We start from the raw sequence: 16,417 nt of genomic DNA, 5'->3' as shown, positions 1-16,417 counted from the left end.
GAAATTCAAGAACTAATCCAAGAAACAGGTGAAATATCTTAGACAGGAGTAATATAATAGGAGAGAGTCAAAAAAATGCTAGAATCCAGCCTAGGGCAGTGCTTCTCAATCTCAAGGACACTAGGGTGCAGTTACAAGGCAGATTCTGCATTAGGAACCAGAGATTCTGACTTTTCATCAACCTGCAAGGTGAGGCCAGCACTGCTATCTTCATGTCACTTGTGAGTAGAAAGGACACAGAGAATGGAGCCATTATGGAGAACTTCCTATGCATCAGCTTTCCCAGCACTCCAGACACTGCAGGAGCATCTCATCACATGCTCTCCCACCATGCCATGGCCTCCTTCATGGTGCACACCAAATATAACTTGTGTGTCCAGTTTTGATGTTCTGTTCAGTGTACCTCCTCCCACTTAACTCGGTGCCTTACTTGGCGCACCACTTCAGCCCTGATGCTTAACTTAGCATGCATCTGGCACATGGCCTGCACCGAGGATTTAAGAAATGAATAAACAGAAATACTGGAAAAGAAGCAGGTCTGAACACTCCAGGGTTAAAAAGGGCAGGTGCGTGCAGAGAGATGCTACTGAGAACAGATAGAGGCTCTGGAAGCAGATCTGTTTGCTGTATTAATGTGGACATTGGAGCCATGAAAGAAAATAATGTAGTGGAAACACAAAGAAAGAACATCAAATGAACCTCTCAGGGGTACTCTTGAGAGAACCTAGCGGAGGTGACAGCAAGTAATACAGTCAGCAGGAGGTTTTCAAAGAAAGAACACTCAAATAATGAAAAAAAAATGTTTTAAAACACAGCCTCTGGGCCAAGGCAGATGGAGCACTGAGCACAGCCACAGGCTAAGCCTCCAGCTGGAAATGGGAGATTCTATGAGGTTCACGAGAAGCAGGAGACAGGGAGGAAGGGAGAAGACAGCACTCTCTGTTCACACCCAAGCCTACCTGCTGCCCATCTGAAGGAAGAAGCAGCCTGGTGTGTTTGAAAATGCCTCCAAGAGCCAGGCTGTCATACAGAAATAAATGAAATGGTCTCTTATAAAGCAGGGACGGGGCTTGGCTCAGATCAGAGCATGCAGCACATGCCCCCTCCCCCATACAAACAGCAGCTGACCCACTTCAGGGGAGTAAGAATCCAATACTGTTAAAATGGACATTTTTATTTTTTGTCTCAGGAACACACAAAAATCGGAATATGTGTGTGAAACTTCCTGAATTGGGCAGAGAATATATTGAATTTGTAGTGTACCACTGTATTCTCTCTGGCCTATACAAACAAGCAAAAACACGACTTATCCAAAGTGAATAAAAGTACAAGACTGCAGAGGAGAACGGAGAGTTTGGCTGGCTTTGAGCAGACCAACATGCAAAAAGGGCTGATGTGTTGAGCCACCAAAGCACAGGTGGCCGAGGCCCAGGACAACAGGCACAGCAAGTGGCCCAGAGCACACAACAAAGCAGGAGGCCTTCTCTGTGAGGCCCAGCAACCCACCCAGCATGGAGAGAAAGGGTGGAGGAGGGGTGGGAGGCTTGAGATGAATGGAAGTCCACGCTGAAGTCCACCCGACACAGCTCCAAGTCCAAAGCAAGAGGGCCACCATGGAAAATGGCCTCAGACTGAAAAAACTGTTTCTGAAAATACACTGATTTGTTTATTTTAAATTTGGACAGTCCCAATACTTTTCAGTGATCTTTTCATCTGACAATATTTGAGCATGGACAGCGATGGCTATCTGAAATGGTACCAGGTGTACAAGACGGATTACGGAAGGAGAATATTCTGGGGAGAAAACACTCCACAAGTGAGGGCAAGAAGGCAGCAGCCCGCCTGCTCTGAGCCCCTTTGTTGACTGTGCCCAAAACTCCAGAAGCCAGTTGAGACAGGAGACAGCTATCTGGCCACTTAAAACTATATTCATGCTCAACAGCAGACAGCAGGTTAATAAATTAATCACCATACCAGCCTAGTCTGCAGTTAAAACTGACCTAAATCATCAACTACTTCTGTTTTCTCTTATGAAGAGTTTGGGCATTCTTTCAGCTAGGCTGCGACAGTCTAGATGGGCAGCAGCATTTTATGCTGCTCTCCCTCAGAGGACCCCTGGGCATTATGGTATGTAAAGTGCCACCCAAAGCATGAGGGTCCATATAAAAAATTCATCAGAAATGATGTCATAAAGAAGCATATGCCTAACAGAAGTGGTACGAGATACAACATATGCCTAACAGAAGGGGTACGAGGACAACTCAAGGTAGAAGTCGAGAGAGAGAAAAGGGAAGAACCATCAATGCTACAGAAACAGATAAAAAACTGGGAAAGAACAGTCCATCATTGAGGGACTCTTATTTGACACAGCAACAAGTGTCAGGGTGGTCTCCCAGTTCGCCATCTTGTCCTACCAAGCCACGCTGCCTTCCACCATGGACTTGAGTTTCCTGCTGAACTCTCAAAACCTATACAACTGATCTTAAATTGTCATCACAGTTTCATTCTGTCTATGCTTCATATGGGGTGCCCTGAAGACACTCTTTCTTCCTACTCCACAGGGCAACACAGGAAGCCATGCCACACACAGAAGACTCACTCCTGGTCCTGCAGATGTTGGCCTGAAATGAACACAGGCTCTAACATGACCACGGTGAGGGTCAGGAGTTCCAGCTCTGTGCCAGACACCTCCCACAAAGACCCCAGAGTTCAAGGCCCGAGAGTAGGTTCACCTGGAGCTCCAACCAGACCCAGCCCAGGCACCCTCCAGCCCCTCCCCAGGTCTGGATACTAGAAGGTGTCTTGCAGTCCCAGGTTACCAAGGGAGCTCCACTCTAAGCCAACTCTAGACAAGGGCCGTGCAACAAGACACATAAGGCCCTAACAGAAGCAGAAGGGGCAGGAATGGAAGAAGCCAGTCCAAGAACGTGATTATTTCAACTTAGTTCCACTAACAACAGAACTGGAAAAATCATCAAACTCCAAAATTAGTTAAAAATACAACGAAAAAGCAACAACAGAAATTAATGTGTCTTATTTACCTCAGCTATTCTTGCTCTACAGAAATAAGAATTCAAGCTCCATGAAGGTAGGACTCTGCCTACTCTGCTCACTGCTGGATCTCCCTAAATCAACCTAACACAGCTCATCTGATTTAGTAATAGATACTTTTTTAGCTATTTACTTTTTCTTCAGTTTTTCTTTCTATTTTTCCCTATATTTTACTCTTGATACTAGGTGAAACACATAATATTGTATGAAATTTTTTATGAACTGTTCTTAAAAACACACAGCATTTGCTCTCAATATTTGCGGTTAAGAATTAATGATATAGTACATAGGTAGCTCTGTATTTCATGTTGAAGGATGACCACTCCAAGTACTAGTTCTTGCCAGTTTTTGGCATCTGGGCAATTGCGAGGGAACTGGTTCAGATTATCTCTTATGTGGCAGACATGACAAACCACTGTTTACACCTTCTTAATCCAAAGCATTCATAAAGTGCATTTTTCAAGACAGCAGATTCTTAATAAATGGGTTCCTGGGTCTTAAGATGTCCAGGTAATCCACAATTTCCATAAGTAACTAAAATGAAACAATCAAAAATATCTTAGTGCAAAATGCCATATATTAAAAGTTTATTTACAGTTTACCCATCAATCTCAAAAATCCATACATCTCATCTCTGACACTTTCAATAAGTTGGGACACTTACCCCTCAAAGATACTCATTCTATTTCCCTTTTGCATTATTTTCTTCTATGGTTGTAATTCCTAAACAGCCAGATTTTAATAATTTAATATCGATTTTTGAAATCTTTTCACCCTAGAAAGGGAGAGAAAGAGACCTGAAGCACTTGATGGAGTGACACCCTTCATTTTGGCCAGAAGGCTCTGAGGCCTTCTGGTGGAACAACCCCTCCAAGGAAGCGCTCTCAGCTCGCCATGCCTGGCAGTCAGGGGCTGTCGACTGGACTCGCCACACTTCTTTGTTGGTATTTTGCAAAATCTAGGAAAAGAACCCCAGGGTTGCGGCGGGATGGGAACTGGTTAACAGAAACGGGAAGGGGACAATCCCTTCCACTAATGATGAATCAAACACACTACAGCGTGACTCCTTCCCTGTGCCGCACCAAGGGCGACGCGCAGGACAGGGTCTGACGCCACCTCCCGCTCCACGCAGCGGCGAACTCCTCCAGAGCACGGGCGCGGGACAGCGGCGCCGGCGGGGCAGCCCGAGTCCAGCTCGGCCAGGAGACAAAAGGGTCCGGGTCCGGCGCCCGGGGCCACCGCGGCTGGCCACCTGGCAGAGACTGCGCCCCGCACCGCTGTCCCGCGGCCCCGCACGCCCGCCGCCGCCCGCCCCGTCCCTGGGGTGTGTCAGCGGGAGGGTGCGGGGTCCTCGGAGCCCCCGTGAGGGCCGGGGTCCAGCGCGGCGCCACCAACCCTCCTGGCCCGCGGTGCGGGGCGCCCCAGAGCTGAGGTGGCGCGGAGGGGAGGCGGGTCTCCGCCAGCCCCGCCACAGCCGCGTGCTGCCGACCAAGGGAGGGCCTCGCTCCCGCCGCCACCGACCCTGGGCACCGCAGCCCTGCCACCGTCGCCCCTCGGTACCTGAGGCCCCGCCGCCGCAGCCGCCGCCGCCGCCTCAGGCACTGGCTGCGCAAGAAGCCGCCTCAAGCAGCGCTCCCGGATCCGGCTGCAGCCGCCTCCTCTGCCGGCCTGGGGTGCGCTCCCAGCTGCAGATCCGCCTCTTGGCTCCCTGCGACGGCCAGCTCCGACTGCCCCAGCAGCCCCGGCCCTTCAGCTCCTCACCCCCACCTGCTAGCGGATGCCACCGCTGCCATCAGGGCAGTGACTGTCTAGGGCAGCTGGGACCCACAAGCTCCGCTGTGCCGCCAAATCTCCGCCCCTAGGCCCCGCCCCATCCTTTCTTCGCACGCCCAGGCCCCGCCCGCCCTCGAGGCCCAGCCTCCCAAGTCCCACCGGCCTCACCCGCCTGAGCAGGCCACGCCCCGGCGTCAGCCCTTCTTCACTCGTTGGCTAGCGCCCCGCTCCTGTGCCTTTTCCCTTCGCTCGCCGGGGCAGGTCCCCTTGAGCTGCGCGGGCCCCGCCCTTGAGCCCTTTCCCCGCTTCCCTGGGGGCCCATGCCCACCTCCCTCGGCCGCTAGCCTGCCTTTGTCCTGCAGGCCGCGTCCCTCCCTCGATGCGCGCCTCTGAGGCCACTGAGCTCGCAGCCCCGCGCTGGCCTGGTCGCCTTTCCGTCCAGGGATGCTTTCCTAGCCCAGAACTCCACGAGGAGGCAGAGGGGGGACGCTGCCGGCCGCGCTGGACGCTCTGCTGCAGCGCCATCCGCCACCTCGCTGCATGGAGGAGGCGCCAGCTGTTGGCTCGCCCTGCGCCCTCCAGAGGTCTAGATCTGCTGGGAAAATAGGTGTGTGTCAACCGACGGAGCGGGAAAAGCGGGAAATGTGGTGCATTTATTATTTTTAATAAATGGAGCAGTTTTAATCATGACTTAGTTTGCCATGCAACACTGATTGACTCCAGTTTCACAGTTGTCACTTTATATGTTTACTGAAAATTTTAAATGAGAAACATGCATATCACATTTCATTTCCATTAAGCCACTTGCTAGCGTGATAATTAAAATAGTTTCTACCTGACGGGGAAATTCGAGAAACTTGGTTTGGTGGGCCTTTCTAATAACTATCCCCCAGCATGGAATACAGTTTATTCTAACATCAGCTACATCTAAGCAGTTAATAGTTTTCAGCCCATCTAGAATTTTAATTTTTTACTTTAAATAAATTTTATTTCAGGGCTGGGATTGTGGCTGAGTGGTAGAGCACTCACCTCGCATGTGTAAAGCCCTGGGTTCAATCCTCAGCACCACATACAAATAAATAAATAAATAAAGGTATCCTGTCCATTTTCAGCTAAAAAAAATGTATATATCAAAAAGTAGGGACTGCGATTGTGGCTCAGCGGTAGAGTGCTGCCTAGCATGGGCGGTACCTGGGTTCCCTCGTCAGCATCACATAAAAATAAAGGCATTGTGTTGTGTCCACCTACACCTTAAAAGTAAATATTTTTTAAAAAAAGAATAAAAATAAATAAATAAAGTTTATTTCATTTTTTATTGCTGAAAAATTGAGGAAAGCAAATTTCCTCAATAGAAAAGCTTTAATAGTAAAAATTTTATATTACTTCTTTTTGTTAATTACCTGCATGCTATAAATAGCATGAGCAGAGTTCTTACTCCTGCTACTATTTACATTGTTTAATCAGTTTCTTAGCCATCATTTTCTCCAATAGTAAGTACTGGCATTTTCTGGAAAATGCCTTTTTTTTTCATACGGCTTTTCTTATTTTTCTTTATAAGATTTCCTGAAATTTATCTTCACAACTGTATAAATTTGAAGTTACTGACAACTTCAATTACTGCTTCTCTATAAAATCTTAAATCAAAAATTTTATCTGTTTGTAGGAAGGTATCTACTATGTTCAAAGCAAACTCTGCTTTATATATTCTCCATTCTGGATTCTTTATACTAAGAAGAACAAAATGTTCAGCTTAAATCTTTCCCTAGAAATTGTCTTTTTAAAACTTAGAGCTGTACATAAAAATATACAACATATATTTTTACAAGAGGAAGCTCAACATATATTTTAAATTTGTTTGCTTTGATGATCTTAAGCAAATTTGTAGAGTGCACAGATTGACATCTCAATTTTAGCACATTTGTATACAAAATATAGTTTGTTGTTGTTGTTGCGGTACTAGGGATGGAAGCTGTGTCCTCCTGTGTGTTAGCACTGATCCTACCACTAAGCCACATCCCCAGCCCCAAATATAGTTTTTTTCCAATTAGAAGCAGCAGTTCCATCAAAAGATTCTCCCCACAAGTTCAAGTATCCCAAAGCACAATTATACATTTCAAAATTAGGTTTTTTATAAAGTTTATGCTCTTTTCATAGAGTACATGGATTTTCTTTTTTTTGGCAGAGATAAATTTCAATTTATTTGTAAGCTCAGTTTTCAGTCATTATAAGACTTTAAAGCTGCTGAAGGTAAATAATCTCATTTTAGAGTGCCAATGATTTTGAATGAAACGCATGAAAATGTAGAGGTTTGTGTTAGTCCTGCAGTTTAACTAGTAGGTCCATAGGTTTACTCACAACAGAGTGCTTTCAGGAGCCTTCCCAGCAGGCTTTCCGACTGGGCCACAGTGTACAAAAGCATTTAGCATACTTGCTTCACGCTCCGCTCTAGGCAATACTATCTCTATTTCACATATTCCAGACAAACCTCATCAGATTTTCCACATGTACCAGTGGGTCTCAGAAGTAGCAGCCTGGTGGGGCTCATGTGTGTGGAGACTGGCAGCAGCAGTCCACAGCACGCTAGGCACTAGGCTGACACACAGAGTCCCAGCAGCATCAGTGGCCTCCCAAGTTCTCTGATTATGACCAGGCCCAGGACTGCTTGGAGGTGCAAATGTACCACCTCCCATATCAAGCCATATGTACTTACTTATTTTCAGATAGCACCCCCCACAGTATTCTAGTTACTTTGAATCTGGAAAGGTTCAGGAAAAAATTTCTCACTGGCCATCTTTCATATTTTCCCACAAATTTAAATTCTGTCCTCTCACACACTATTAAACATGGCAGACGCTGGAACTAAGACAAGGAAGGTCTATCAAACTCATCCCAAATGATTTTAATGCTAATATTAATAAGAGTCTTATCTACACAAACACATGCATTATGTTAGTTATGTTGATGGGTCTTGAGGGAGACCTAGACCATGCAAAAGATTTGATTGGCCTGATAAGTGTATTGATAGGGATAGCCAGCTGTGTTGCTCTCTTAAATACTCTTTTAAAAGAACCCTTCTTTAAATTTCACATTTTAAAAAAAATTAGGTGCCAGCTTTATTCAGTGCTGTTCTTGAAAGCATGTCTTAAAATAGTCTTTACTTATAAAATGTGAAAGACAAAAGCTTCTCCTTCAAGAAATTAAAAGAACCTACAAATATGATTCATTTTGCAGAATTACCAGCTAAGCAAGATGAAGACTTGCTAGCAATGATTATCAAGTAGCTGATTACAACGTTTTACCTGTGTTCCTTAGACCCCTAAGCTAGAGCAAAAACTCAGTCAAACCCCAAAATTACATCTATAGTACACATGATAACATGAATTCACATTTTTGTCCATTCCTTGTATACAGCAAGGAATTTTAAAAAGGAAAATAGAATCCTCTAATGTATGTCTATTCACTGGATTCTCAGAACTTATTTTCCCACCTCTTCTACTACAGGTTTCTGTGCAGCTTATTAATGCCAGCCGTCTCCCTCAGCCTGTCTTCAGGCGCCTCATACTGATAAATGTCACTCATGAGTATTCTCTGAACTATATTTGAAGTATCTGAGACTAGCAGAAGCGGACTTAGTAACAAGTTGATTTCCTGACTCCCATGTCATGTGGTCATACATAATAATAACAATAATTGCATATAATTATACTACTTTGAATCTAATGGTAAATGTCATTTGTTAAGGTGACATTTATAATTTATTATGTCCACTATGCATTCTCTGATGAGATTTCTGTGAATCAGATAAATTACTCACTTGTTGTGCATAATTTATTATTAACTTGACAAGTTCCCAAGAAAATAAAAAGGATTATTTTTTGTCCTCAGTCTCTGCTCTTCTAAAACCATACCTCCTTCTTTTCTTTTTCCAAGTCTCCATAACTTGCTCAACAGGCATGCCTTAGCACTGTTGACCTCAAGAAGGTTTATCAGATTCATTTGGAAATTATTAAAATGTTATGGAAAACGCAAAAATAATTTGGAAGCAGCGTCTGTGGGGTGAGACATTTTCCTAAGGTCACAGAGGCTCCTGGGAGACCATGTTTTCCATCCCACAAAGGTGGCAGGGTACTGTCACATTTCCCTGTGGTGATGGCTCAGATGGGGCCTAGGACCCAGCAGCACCAAGAGTCCCATGCAGGGTCCTCAGTTTCTCTGAATGTTTCCTTTCACCTTGTCTGAGTTAGGCTGGACGTTACTTGGCCCCCTGGTGTAACGTGTCCATTTTTTACTGGTCAGTTTCTTCTAGGTTCCCATATTTCTTAGCACTGTCAGTTGCCTAATTCATAATCTTTCCTTTGGGGAGTTAAAATTTCTCTTTTTTTAAATTTAATTTTGATTAAGCCTTTCTGAAAAGAAAAAAGAAAGGAAGAAAAAAGAAAGAAAGAAAGGAAGGAAGGAAGGAAGGAAGGAAGGAAGGTAGGTCATTCTGACAGAAGGGTGTAAGCAAAATCACAAGTCTGGACAAAGTTGGTTGAAGAGCTCACTGTACTCTCCACCCGGTGACTTAACTGAACAGCACAGTGCCTTGGCAGAATTGATTGCTGTGCCAGGAACACTGGAAATGCCACCCTGCAATTATTCTCTGAGAAGCACATGTGTAGATTCCTACACTCAACTCAGGCTTCCATGAGAGGAGGACAGCAGCTTCAGGCCTTGCCTTGAGCTGCTCCCTCTTAAACCAAAGGTCTGCCCCGCCCCCTTCAGAAGCAGTGCAGAGTGGCCCCAAAAGGCCATCACAAGGACAGGGAGAGGCCCAGCCAGCCCACATCCCAGTGGGTCTTGGGATGATTCCAGCCTCCACCACCATGAGCAGTAACTTTATGAAGAACCCCAAGAGAGACCAGGGAAAAAATTGTCCAGCTGAGCCCCCAGGAACCCCAGAAATATAGGGGCTGACAAGGCCAGTGATGTTTTGAGGCTCTGGGTGTGGGGTTGTGAAATAGTAGTAAGTAAGTTAAACACTGTCAAATGGAAACAATAAACAACTTCACGGTCCACACATAGGCTGAGCACCCTGAATCCAGAAATCTGAAGTCCAAAATGTTCCACATCTGAAATTTTTTACTGTTCCCATGACACTACAACTGTAAACTTCCATGCTTCATGGTTTAAGGACATTGTAGGGTCACCACAGATAACTGCACAGGCTGGGTACTGCACAACTTCAGGTGACATTATTCAAATGACTGTGATGCACTTCTCAGGGACTATAGGGCATCAGATTGGGAACATAGTTAGAGGTTATGTTGAGTATGGGTAACAAAGCCCCCAAACAATGGTTTGATCATGAGGGGGTGTTTCTTTTGGGCATCAAAAAGTTAGGGAGGCCTAGTTTATATAGTGTACAAAGCCATCAGAAATCACCCTGATGTCTTTCTTCTGCCATTCTATGTAGCTCAGCATGGTGGAGCAGAAATAGGGAAGTGGAGAGCCAGAGGAAGCCAGGCTTGGGACTGCCCAGGGAAGGACAGTGGGAGGCCGAGGAACTGGATTGTGGTGCATGCATATGATTCCCCAAATTGTCCATCCTGAAGTGCATCCTGGGAAAGGAGTGCCAGACAGCCAGGCCAGGTGGGGCTCTGCTAGTGAGACAGGCAGTAGGACAGGTAGCAAGGTTCCTTTCGGACTTTCAGATACTGGGGGAAAATTCTACCTGAGAAAATCAATGATCTCAAAGAGGTAAATGAATATTACTTATTTTTAGCCTATGGCAAGCATGTTTGTCTTTAATTGAGATTCACCAAGTAATTCTGCTTTGCTCATTGAAAAATTCTAAACTTTAGAGGTTGGAGTTGCAGCTCAGTGGTAAAGCATTTGCCTAGCACATGTGAAGCACTGGGTTTGATCCTCTGCACCTCATAAAAATAAATATATGTGTATGCATGTGTGTGTGTGTGTGTGTGTGATAAAAATAAAGTGAAAAAAAATCTAAACTTTAAGGATGAAATTTTTGTGCTAAAATGAAACTATCTGTCACAATGATTTTGTTTCTCAATCTAGAGCCTAGATTTCCACATGCGGGCTTCATTTCTCACATTAGTCTAGGTGAATTTTACCTCACTCCTCTAAGCCAAGGAGAAAAAAATTCTCAAGAAAAAGAAGAAATCAGATAACAATACAATGGAGGAAATATCACCTGCAGAATTGGCTGCCTGTCCCTGAGAAATTGAAGATAGGTTGAAGCCTTCGAGCTCTTACACTGATAAAACGTACTGTAAATTTTAATTTATTTAAAAATAAAAATACAATAAGTATAATTTTTGAATAGGAGAAATTAATTACAAATTTTCAAAGTATAAAAATAATCTTTTCTATTAATATTATTCTCTAATGCATTTTTCTGAAAATGATGAATGTGATATTACCTCCTTTTGACACATTGAATAGAAAAAGATCATTAAAATGTTGGTACAGAATCTCTTTGTATATAGCAGTTTGTAAAGAAGGCTGTGCTTAAGTGGAGTTTTTGAAAGAGGACTCATTTTTTTTTGTACCATATTTTGGTGGAGGATTAGATTTTTGGACTCTGTGGCTGCACTGAATCCCTTAACCTGAAGCTTAGTGGCTGAAAACAACCCTTACCTATATTTCTCACAATGCTGTGTCCAACTGGTTGCTCTGATGCCTATTGGGCTTCCTCATGCAGCTTCCCTGGGGTGGGGGGAGGTCACTGCATGTGTAGTTTAGGAGCTGAGAGACCCTAAAATCCGGTACTGGGACTTCTTCTCTTCCTGGGGGTCCAGAATTCCTCAAGGGCAGTGGGGAAGGAGGTTGTGAAAAGCTCTGAAAGCTGGTGAGGTCTAGATTCTTAAACTGCCCCACATAGCTCCTGTCACATCTTATAAAAGTCAAGGCAGTTGACCAGGACAGCTCCGCATCAGAGTTGGGGGCAAATCCCACTGCTATTGGCATGAGGTTCACAAAATTACAGCTATGTTTTTTTAAAGAACACAAATGGAAACCTTTGAAAACTTGATATTTCATATTAATTTCCCACCAGAGAAAAACAAAAAGCACACATATACCAGTTCTCTGTCTATTTTAAAGAAAGCTGATCTTCTGTGTTACCTTAGAATCAGGATGGTCTGATTCAAACAGCTTCCATTTTTATGGAATTAATTCTACATACTGTTTAACATGAATAAACAGGAAAACCACAAGATAAAAACGTTTGTCCATCTGTACCTTTTTCAGTGTGAGATACTGTATTTATTAAAAATTGCCTTTTTATTCAATATAACATGATTTTTACAGAAGTTAAGGCTGAGAAACTTGAAATATAGTAGTTCAAAAGAAACTTATAACTTTTGGAATATATTTTGTTTCACCTCAAATTGAACATTACCCATAGGAATAAATACATAACAAGATGATAGTACTTTTCAAGTTTTATAAAAAGCTTTTTATTTTAATCAATTTGTCATTCTGTCTCTGATTACAATCTTTTAATCTGAGGAGGTAAAAAGCAAATAGTTTTTTATCTTCTGCAATCATGGGTAGAAGGAGCTTCCCTCAATGAAGAAAGCAGATATTATTTTTGCTTAATTAATGTGCTTTAAAAACATGTTGATGCATATGAGCATTTTGAAAAAATAATTTAATAATTACTGTAACTTAATAATTGGCATCAGTTAAATCTACTCAAGATACATTTCTTATTTGATAGAATTTTTGTAGTGAACTGATTTTATAATCCCTGTTAGTTTAATTGGGCTAACTTTAAAGTGAAATTAATGAAGAATATTTTATTACTTTTTTTTATGTGCATTCATTATTTGCTTCCGGAAGAATTTAGAAATGCCAATTACATAAGTGTCTAGCACTTCAGTCTGTAATTTGTGATGGATAAGAAAAAAGCAGGACTTTCCGATATGTACACAAGTTACATAAAAGAAACCCTGGCACAGTTCCTGAACTTCAGGAAAACCAAGGTGCTGCCATTGGATGCCACACGGCAACCTGTAGAGAAATACATAATCAAAATATGCTCAGATGGGAGCAGGGACAGTCATGGTAAGGTTTATTGTAGGGAGTGATATCAGGAGCTCACTTATCACAAACTAAACTAAATGAAGAAAAGTCCCAGTTCAAGCAAGATTATAGAACTAAGCCCCACCTTGGGGGTGACTGTCCGGGAGAATCTTTGTTCAACTGTATTTTGCCCCACTGTTGCTGGCCTTTGAAGATGGAGAGGACCATAAATAGGGATTGGAGAATGGCTGCAAGGAGCCAAGAATGACCGCTGCCCAAATACCCAGGAGGACATGGGAACTTTCCTCTGCAACTGCAAGGAACTGTATTCCGCCAGTCCCAAAAATGGTGCTGGAAGAGGACCTGATATTCCTGAAGGAAACAGACCAGCAGGACCTCAGTTGTTCCTGCTGTAACTCCTTGAGCTGGAAACCCAGTAGAGTCCTGCTAGATGTCTGGTGCACAGAAACTGGGAGGTAAGGAGTGGGTCCTTTTTTAGTTTCTAAGTTTGTGATCATAGGTATGGAAGCAACAGAACACTGATATAAACTCTGATACCAGCCATGCTACCATAACAAAACCTAAAATATGTGCAAAGTGTTTTAGAATCTGCTGGTAAACTAAAGCTGCTGGAATTTTGAGGAGATTAATAATAATTTTAAAAGCCTAGATTGCTTTGAAAGACTGCTATAAATATGGAACCTAAAAGGACAGACAGCCACCAGGGAGCTTCTTGGAATTATCCTTCAGACACCCCAGAAGAAGCTGAAAATGGAAAAGGAATTACCTCAGCAAGATGTGAACACATGTTTTGTCTCATAAGGCATCCAAGGGGCCCACTAGGACGTGGGCTGTCTCATCAGGAGGAGAGCTGCCTGTGGGAACTGACAGGGACAAACCTCAAGACAGGGGAAGATGCTCAGAACTATCCAGATCTCTGGCAGGTGGGGGCTGGACAAGCTATGCGGTTACTAACACAAGCTCCCTTCCATGCAGAAGCAAGAAGACACAGTGAAGCTCCCAGAGGGCAGAGATAATCCAGGTGGGATCTTCCTGGCCTGGGGACCTAACTTAGAGGAATTCCCCCCATTGGATTCAATTTTCCCCGTGTTTAAAGAAGAATGCCAGTAACTGTCAGTTTTCAACCCCCATGTAACAAATTAGCACAAAGGTAGTGACTTAAAACAGCACAAATTTTTTGGAACCTGTTGAGAGCCACAGCCGAGTCAGAATGATGCCTGGCATATTGCCAGAGGGAATGGTTGAAAGGTGAGGCCAGCGAACCATTGAGATGATGATTTGAGTTAAGCTGTATATAATTGCTGTGATGCTGGATTGATTGAGTTGTATATGGACTCTGTTGTGGGGCGGGGAATAGGGTGGCTCTGGGAATCTGCCTCGGGTGAACCATACTTTGTTGTCATGTTGCAAGGCCCTTCTTTTGGAATTGCTTTCAGAGTTTATTGGAAATTTTTGAATGGTGACAAGTGTTGCTCTATAAAGATTAATTAATTTTCAGCAGTAACTAAATTTCCAAAAACCAAAGTATGCTATATAAATTTGGGCTCAAAACTAGACGAAGGTTATGAAAGGACTAGAAATCAATAGACATAATTTCCCATATGGCTTTTAACTGACTGTAAAGAAAACTCAAGAAGAACATTTAGAATAGTTGAAATCAGTTGTAACTTCCCATAATAACTTTGCTTTTATAATTAGTTTGACATTATCTTAAAATCTAAGTACTTTCATATCATATCAAACACTTTAGCAGATAACACTAACTGGAATCAGTTACTCGTAGTTTCTTTACCTACATTCATTGTATTCATATAATAATAATAATTATTATTATTATTATAATTATTATAATAATAATAATGTGTTAGGCATCATTCTGCTGCAAAGGTGTTTCTATCAAAATTTGTGTGAAATTACAGAAGGAAAGTAAGCTTTTACCTTGTAGGTTGAGTTCTGTTGCCTATTATAATAAGTAATTCAGCCTCACGTGATTCTGTCCAGAGTTCTGTATATGCTGTAATTCTAAAATTTTATTTATATTGTCAGAGAAGCTGACAGGTAAGGGGTAAGTTTCATGAGTTACACTTAGACCTAAAGACTATGAACTTTACTGAAATTGTTTAGTAGCAATGAATCACAGCCCTGCATCACCTGAGTTTATTTCCCATAACCAGAACACTGCTGCTGACTGTGTAGATTTCCATACAGGCTGCAACAAGAGCAATTAATCTCCTTACTACAAACAGTAACTCTAGAATTAATATTTTGACTTTCAAGAGAATGTATGTGAGGCCAGAAACCTAACAGGTGACCAGATGATAGTGCACCACTCCAAACCAAAAATTTCACAGTAGGAAAAATGTGGCAGATTCCTAGTGTACAAAGTTGGAAGACATCAAATCCAGCATGGTTTTTTCTTCTGTTGATAAACTTACAGATTTCTTCTGTAAGAAAAATTCTGAAGAAAGGAATTACCTTATTTCCATAGTCAATGTGTAACTGAATATGTTTTTCTGCCTCTTCTGTTAGTTTTGGAATGCCCTTCAACCCTGACTTCTTTTTATCCTTCTCTTTACAATGAATGCTATCAGAGCAGTCAGTTACTTTTATGTTCATGGTGCATGGCACAGAGAAGGTCATGAAGAAATCTTTTTGTTGGAACAAAGGAAAGAAATAAAATATCTTACTGGATTTTGCAAGCTTAAAAATAGTTTTGGAGTCAAACTTTCTGTATTAAGATTTTATTTATTTTTATGATGTTGGTGAATAAAGAACAATATTTCCTCCCATTGAACATTAATTCCCTTAACTATAATACTGAGGTATAATTTGACCAATCTAAAAACACTGTTGTAAAGATTAAATGAGATAATACAAATAAATTTGATAATATAATAACTGTAAATAGCTTTATACCATTTAGCTTTTATTACTTCAAAGGGCTGTCATGAATCTATTAAAGAATCTAATGGAATCCCATCATCATCCCCTCATCATTCCATAGCTTTAGCAAGATCTTCAAACTATTTAAGCACAATTCACAATAGCTATATTGTGGAACCAACCTAGATGCCCTTCAGTAGATGAATGGGTAGGGAAATTTTGGTATATATGCACAATGGAATATTACTCAGCAATAAAAGGGAATAAAATCATGTCATTTTCTTGTAAATGAATGGAGTTGGAGAATATAATGTTAAGTGAAGTAAGCCAATCCCTAAAAACCAAAGGCCAAGTATTTTCTTTGATATAGGATACTGACTCATAATGGTGATGGGTGGGGAGCATGGGAGGAATGGAGGAAATTTAAATAGGGCAAAGGGGAAGGAGGGAACAGGAGAACCTATGGGGGTAGGAAAGACTGTGGAATGAGTGAGACATCATTACCCTGAGTTTATTTGTGAAGACACGAATGGCATGAAAAAACTTTGTGTACAATCAGAGACTTGAAAAATTGTGCTCTATATGTGTAATATGAAATGAATTGCATTCTGCCATCATATATAACAAATTAGAAAAAAAAATTCATTAGAAGAAAAAC

At 42.3% G+C, this 16,417-nt stretch overlaps 1 pseudogene; it reads right to left on the bottom strand.

Moving 5' to 3' along the window:
* The window catches only part of LOC144374691 (secernin-1-like), a 53,283-nt pseudogene extending 49,454 nt beyond the window's left edge, over window positions 1–3,829 (bottom strand).
* Between the last annotated feature and the right edge of the window lie 12,588 nt (window positions 3,830–16,417).

This window comes from Ictidomys tridecemlineatus, unplaced genomic scaffold (genome assembly GCF_052094955.1).
Source record: "Ictidomys tridecemlineatus isolate mIctTri1 unplaced genomic scaffold, mIctTri1.hap1 Scaffold_82, whole genome shotgun sequence".
NCBI classification, from domain to species: domain Eukaryota; kingdom Metazoa; phylum Chordata; class Mammalia; order Rodentia; family Sciuridae; genus Ictidomys; species Ictidomys tridecemlineatus.
Note: the sequence above shows the minus strand (reverse complement) of the source record. Positions and strands in the feature narration are given on the sequence as shown.